The sequence below is a fragment of the Macrobrachium rosenbergii genome, chromosome 15 (assembly GCF_040412425.1).
Source record: "Macrobrachium rosenbergii isolate ZJJX-2024 chromosome 15, ASM4041242v1, whole genome shotgun sequence".
NCBI classification, from domain to species: domain Eukaryota; kingdom Metazoa; phylum Arthropoda; class Malacostraca; order Decapoda; family Palaemonidae; genus Macrobrachium; species Macrobrachium rosenbergii.
This window is the reverse complement of record NC_089755.1, coordinates 938,246-945,784: the sequence shown is the minus strand read 5'-3', so window position 1 is coordinate 945,784 and position 7,539 is coordinate 938,246. Positions and strand designations below refer to the sequence as shown.

At 43.3% G+C, this 7,539-nt stretch overlaps 1 pseudogene; it reads right to left on the bottom strand.

Annotated features, from left to right (window-relative positions):
- Positions 1 to 301: 301 nt before the first annotated feature.
- LOC136846858 (5S ribosomal RNA) lies at positions 302 to 419 on the bottom strand (annotated as a pseudogene).
- Between the last annotated feature and the right edge of the window lie 7,120 nt (positions 420 to 7,539).

Below are 7,539 nucleotides of genomic sequence, written 5' to 3'. Positions count from 1 at the left end.
CCGAGACTTTTCGTACATAGAAGTTGCTGTTCTTGCGACGGAGACGCTATAAAAGCCGCTGAATACATCTGAATTCCCAGACACAATGGACCGTGAGGGGATCAGCTGCGACTTTTCCACAGACCAGAAGTCCCAGGGACTTCACGAGTTGCAGAGTCAACTGAAGGTCCTCCAGATACCTTCGCATCGACGACGCTCGAATCAACCAGTCGTCCAAGTAGAGAGATCCTGACGTCGACAGATGCAACTGCATCGCAACGTTTTTCATGAGAAGTGTAAACACCCTCGGAGCAAAATGTGACGCCAACAGCATCTGGTGTTCCCAGGCGGTCACCCATCCAAGTACAGACCAGACCAACGTTGCTTAACTTCGCTGAACGGACGAGAAGCGGTGCTTTCAACGTGGTATGGCCGTTGTGCAGAGTCCAAAGCAGAGAACCCTGAACTGGTACGTCCTAGTCCCCAAGACAACCTGAGATACTTCATCGAACGTGGATGAATTGGGGCGTGAAGATCAGTATCTTGGAGATCCAAAGATACCATCCAATCCCCGGGATGAAGGGCTCCTAGTATTGACTGCGAGGTCTCCATCTTGAACTTTTCCTTCCGGACCAAGTTGTTCGGTCTGTTGACGTCCAAGACGGGTCTCCAGCCTACTGAAAGTTTTGGGACTAGAAACAATCTTTAGTAAAATCCCGGGGAACTGCGAGTCCAAGACCTGTTCCACTGCTCTCCGCTCGAGCATCTGTTCGAGCAGGTCAAACAGAATTTTCTGTTTGACAGGATGGCAATTGGGAAACAAAAAACAAAGGAGGAGGAGACAGGAAGGGAATCAAGTAACCTCTCTCTAACAGTAGGAGGGACCAAACGTCTGCCCCTCTCTCTTTCCAGGCTTGTGCAAAATGAAGCCTGGTTGCTAATGGAGTCTGGAGATGAAAGGAGTCACTTGCTACCTCTCTTGGAAGTGACATTCCTTCGGGAAAAAACTCTCTCTCGTGGTGCGGGTCTCGTGTTGTTTCCCATGGAAGCTCCTTTGTTTGTAGGCAATTTATTTAGCTTTCGTTTGCTTTTTGTTTCATTGAGATCGGTGCATTCGTTATGGAGGAGATGCAGTTAGAATGTCGATAACTTTAGTTTTGAGATATATCACGATATTTTTTTTTTTCTCTGTGTATTTGCTTGCTGTTACAGTTTGATGTTATGACATATTTGAAAAGCCATATAACAATAGACTTGCAAAGTAATATAACTTCGCAAAATGAAGCTAGATGAAGCGAGTGTCAAAACACGGCTCAGGTTGGGCAGCGCGACGTCTTACTTAGTCAAGCTCTGAGCTGCTACTGACTGACTGCCACTGACTCCCCTGCGGCATTCCTGGCTTTCACTGAAGCGTACTAGGTCCACAGGGTTGCCAGATAACGCATTAGGTATAATTATTTCATAGCTAAAAGGAAATTACTACCGATATACTGACATTATCATTACATTATACGAAAAATGTAATTTTGTCTATGATAGGGTTACTGTTTTTGTTTATAACTCCTAACTATGGCGAATTTTTAATAAAACTTTCTGAGAAGATAGACAGGATATGTATGATGCCATATATAAAATATCCCAGAAAATTTTGATTTTTCGATTTTTTCGTCAAACGCTCCCCTTAAGACAAAGACAACTGCGAAGGTGGAGAGAGAGAGCCAAGGTTGAAAAAGTCTCAGGAAACAGATCCTTAAGTAAAATAGCCAGAGTCTGAAAATCAGAGGAAGAAGAAGACGAAAGTTGTTTCTCTTCATCCAAAGGCTGTGACGAAAGAGGATGTTCTTCCCCAGCTGGCGGGTCTTGAGTGAGTGGTGAAAGTAGTTCCGATTCGCCGATCGTGGCGGGAACTCCCGCGATCGAAGAAGTCGTGGCTAAATTAAGAAGGACATCAGATGTTGAGCGGGTAGTTGTGCGTCATGATGTACAACTGGAGCGGCGTCAACACAAGACTTGAAGCTATCATCAGATGCGAAGCGCGGGAGCGTCATGGCGTGACACAAGACTTGAGGCTCCGTGGCAAGTGCAGAAGAGAGTCACAGCGTGGCAAGCGAAGAGAGTCATGGCTAAGGCGGCGCCCGGAAAACGTCAAGGTGGTCTTGGATGCGCGAAGCGCGAGAAGCGCACGAAGAGCAAGACACTCGCTCCTGGCGCGAGTCAAGAGAAAAGTCCAACACCTCAAATCGGGGAAGACGATTAGGAAGCCACTAAACACTCTCTCTAGACGACAGACAAGAAGCTCCAAAACATCTAGCAGACGAGGAAGACGAAGCAGGAGACGAAGGTGAAAGTCTGTACCTCTTAACAGGCAGTTTCGAATCTTGAAAGGTTCATGAGAGCATCCAGTTGATGTTGCAAACCCAACAAAATCTTACGCGTAGGAGAAGCAACTCTCTCGGGAGAAGGGCTGAACCTGAGAGAAGGAAAGGGGCGAGAGACGTATACTTCCTTCTCACAGGGGAAGAAGCTCTAGCCCTTGCCTTAGCGCGACAGGGGGGTCGAGTAGCGTCATCATCTGAAAAACACTTTATTCTCTTCTGCGGAGGAATATCCACGCAACTTTCGGGAAGAGCACAAACGTCTAGAGGAAGAGGACGTGAAGCGTCCTCTCCTCTAAGCTTCTCTTAAGAGGGCGAGAGTCCAACCGAGCTCCAACCCCGAGGCGGGAGGAGGTGTCGGAGGACGAGAAGCAATCCTTCAGGATGAGTGCCTGTGCACGATCCCTGGCAGCCTGGGTAGCGTCATCAGGACCTGCCGAAGGGACGCCAGATCGGTGGGAAGCCCCGTAACCCTCATGCGGCTTTCGACATGCCCCCCCTGGTCCTGGGAGTTCGACAGAGGTCCAGGCCTAGAGGCATTATAGGGCCGATCTGACGCCCCCTCCACAACACTAGGGGCACTAGCACTAACACTTTGCGTTTGAATTGCATTCACTTTAGTTTCAAGAGCACGCATTGACTCAACACGAGAGCCAGGGAATTACCTTCTGCAGCAACAAACTACAGGGTTAGTACTAAAATTAACTACAGGGGTACTAGTAGGAGAAAACCCTGACTGTCCATCTAAGGATGCACTCAAGGAGGAAGATCTCCTCAACCTATCACGCTCCAATTTAAGCATATAGGCTTCATATTTCTTCCACTCACCCTCAGATAATCCCTCACATTCATTATACCGATTATCATAGAGCATTGAACACCCTTACATATCATACATAAAGTGTGAGGAACTATAGAAGTCTTCGATAGCCTCACCTTACATTCACCCAAGCTACAGACTCGATAGCTAGAGGTAAGACATCTTAATTATAAGAAAAGTCAAAAGCAAAATCAAAAACGGTCCACAAAGAGCGTATGCCAAGTCACAGATCCAGTCGTATACCAAAAAACAACCAAAATACTTAAGTGACAACAAAATTCGAAATCCAAATGGCGGAGGAACTGACAACAGGTGTTGACAGTCCGGCGACAGAGAAAATCTGAATAGAAAATGGGAATGGTTCCTGATACCCGCCTCCCAGCGGCGGAATGGGTACTAACCACCTGCCCGGCCACTGCGTGTGCCGAAGAATTTTGAAATTCTGTCGGACTTCGGAGAATACAGCTATATATATACCTGACAGGTAAGTCTCATGAACAAATGGGGGGTTACGGTACGCCTGTCGTCAGCCCATTACCCCCAGTCTAATGGAAGGGCCGAAGCAGCAGTCAAGACTGCCAAGAGGATCATCAGGTCTAACATAGGCAAAGGAGGCAGCCTCGATTGCAACAAGGCATCCCTGGCAATTCTTCAGTACCTCAATACACCCCCTAAGGGGTTTGACAAGTCCCCAGCACAGCTCGCTATCGGCAGGCAGCTCAGAGATGGAGTGCCAACACCCAGACAGCATTACAAGGTGGAGAGACACTGGGATGAGATAATTCAGCGGAGGGAGCTACGAATGGCAGAGTCCCAAGAGGAGACCCCACCAAATACTGGTACCAGGGAGCTTCTACCCTGGTTGTAGGCTGCAGGGTAAGAGTGCAGGATCCTGTAACCAAAACCTGGGACCGATCTGGGTTGGTAGTGGAGTCTAAGGGCCACCGACAGTGTCTCATTAGGCTGGATGGAAGCGGTCGGGTGTCACTTACAAACAGGAAGCACCTGAAAGTGTTAAAACGGCAGCCCCCAACGTCCTCAGCCATTCCCCCACGCCTGGAACCCGCTCCACCTCATCCAAAAAGGCGCACAGTGCAACCCTCATGGATGGGCGAGTATGTCATGGGTGATATCGAGCGTTAACCCATGCTTGTGCTTGTGTCACCTTGTACAGTTACATTTTGTTGTCCCTTATGCTCATTTTATCTTTTGTTTTCAGTAAGCTGAATTGGATAGAAATTCTGTTGTGCAAACATATTTTATGCATGTACTATATATTGTTGCCATGCATGTCCTTGTATGTTGTGACACTCAGTGTTAACCATTACTTTTGTCCTATGGGGATCTTCCTTTTACAGCTTTCTTTGTCTATATATATGTATTTAATACATATTTACTTATTATTTTCATTTAATATTTTGCCATTCTGCCATGCCATAATCTTAGGGGGGGATGTAGGATGGTTGATTGTGTGTGATGTATGTTGTCGGGAGGAGAGCGGAATTGGCGCCAATGTTTCCCGCGCGTCTGCACCTTACTTGCAGTCACACCTCTGTACTGACTGGACGTGTAATAAAGCACTGGAGTGTCCCACTGGTTTACTTCTGCCTCTAACACAAGTTAAAGAAGCACAAATGGCAAATTACAAGACAATGCTGAAGGAAAAATATTTTCCAAACCAGATGACTTGTTTCCTGATCTGTGTAAAAAAAACTTAGGTTGGAACAATGCTCACTGTATTTAGCATAGTTCTGAATGTAAAACCAGTGACTATAGTTGTACTCATACTAAAGCTTGCACCTGATTCAGCATTCAAATACTTATCCTACATACAACTGCCTCAATAAAATGATACAACAAAAATGTATCAACTGAAACTGAGTTACAATAAAGCTACTCTACCATATAGGCCTATATATACACACAGGAAAACTCTGTAAGGTAGTAAAGCACAATTTATAAAATGCCCCTTGGCAAAATGGTAGACAGTATTTGTATTCTGTTTTCTACTTCTTAACTAGCCTACCCCCTTGGGTTCTTTTATCTCAAAGTTGTCTCACTTCATCCATCTTACTGCCATGCTGTATCAACTCTTCCTGTGTTGACCAGAAAGGTCCCAACTTTTTTCAGAATGACTTTTTCTTCCATGTCATTTTTAGTTCAGGAACAAATGCCTCAACCCTTGATATGACCAAGTAGTTTGGTTACAATAAATGGAATTGTAAAATAGAACAAGAAGCCCACAGGCCATACCAGTTTCCTGAGCCATACCTTTTGATAGGACTCATCTCCTGTATTCATATTGAAATGACCCTTGCCATGGACCAGGATTTGCATGAACAGAGCCATAGCTTGAATATATTTGAATCTATTCTATACTACTTATGGAAACAGACAAGTTTTTTTTTTTATTTCTGGAAGTTTTAGGGAATATAAGAGTTAGGCCAAAGGCCAAGCCCTGGGAACATTGAGGTCAATCAGAGCTGAAAGCAAAACTGAGAGTAAAGGTGGTCTGAGTGGTGTAACAGGAATAAAACCTTGCAGTTACACTAAGAAACAATTGTTAGGAGAGGGTGGAAAGTATGATGGAAGAGAATAGGAATGGAGGTACAGTAAAAGGAATGAAAGGGGTTGGAGCTAGGGGCCAAAGGTACAGTGCAAAGAACCTTTATGTAATGACTACAGTGCACTGTGTGAGGTGCACTGATGTTACTACTGTACCCCCCTACGGGATTGATTTTAGTCAATGATTTTCAAACTGACCTCACCTTTTTCCCATATTTTTAATGATCTCCCTTAGATGTGGCACTGCTTCTGGAAAAACTCTGACCCTTTACCCAAGAAGTTATGCCAAGTTTGGTTGAAAGTGACCCTGTAGTTCTGAAGAAATAAAATGTGGAAAATTGACAACTGACAGACTACTAAGGCCTAACCACAGAGATATAAAAGCTTCAATTAGAAATGGCTTTACCTGCTCTTCAACTCAGTGAGCTAATATACTTGTACAGCATTAAACTTCAGTGTTATTGTACACAAACAGCAATAACCTCGTGTTGTTGTACATTTTGACAGATACAAAGCGAAACCGCAGAACTTCAACAAAAAAATATATATATTTTGGTAAATAAGTAAATGCAAGCTAATGGAGAAAGATACCTTTACTTTTTAAATCATTCAAAACCCCAAAACAGAAGGAAAGTATTTCATATCAAGTCAAGAATCTTTAGACAAATCATGCATTATCCTCATCCTTTAGGGTATGCCTTTTATGGGATCCTATAGATTGCAATCAAGTTTGTTCCTTACTGTCCCTTCAGCACCAGTAGCACTGTAATTACTTGACACTTTCAGCATTAATAGAATAGAATTTAAGCCAAAGGCCAAGCACTGAGACATATGAGGTCATTCTGTGCTGAGAGGGAAATTGAAAGGTGTAACATGAGGAAAACTTCATACACAGTTGCACTATGAACCAATTGTTAGGAAAGGGTTGAGGAAGGAAAAATGGAAGAAAGAGAATATGAATGGAGGTACAGTAAAAGGAATGAAAGAGTTGCAGCTAGGGGCCAAAGGGAAGCTGCAAAGAACCTTAAGTGCGTAATGCCTACAGTGCACTGATGGCACTGCCCCCAGAGGGACTTTCAGCATTAATTAAAGTCTACTATTTGAGTAGATTTAATGCAAACAACTTTAACTGCTTAAAAGGTTTGAATAATAATAATAATAATAATAATAATAATAATAATAATAATAATAATAATAATAATAATAATGTGATATTTTGGCTCTTGGCCTCATACAAATACAGATTGCTGATAATAGACATATGGTGCAAAAAGAAAAGAATATCAACAGCTACACTATTTCCAGTGATACAGACTACTCTCAGGCATTTATTTAATAGCACGTTCGTTTTGTTCACAAATGACCTAATCAATCACTCAAAATCATGTACTAGGGTAAGGACCTGGTACTCTAAGTTAGATTTGGTTAGGTTAGGTCATTTGTGAACAAAATGAACATCAGAAACGTTCAAAGTGCACATTTAAATATGTATAGAAAAAAGAGAATTTCACAACCAGAAGTGAGATAATGCTTAAAAGTAAAATTTGACCAAATTTCTGTATAGAATGCAAAGCTTAATGACACCAGAGCACACAGGTACCTCTGCCACGACAAATTCTAGAGGATACTCCTTCCTTAAATTAGAATTCCCATTGAAAAAGCAAGCTAAGATGACAAGAAGCTGTCTTTAGATTAGAGTGCTTATTAAATTTGGCTTTAAACCACAAACAGTTGTGGGGTAATAATACTTAGTCTATACTGTTTAGGCCTACTGTCCAATCTCCAACACTGGAAGATTGA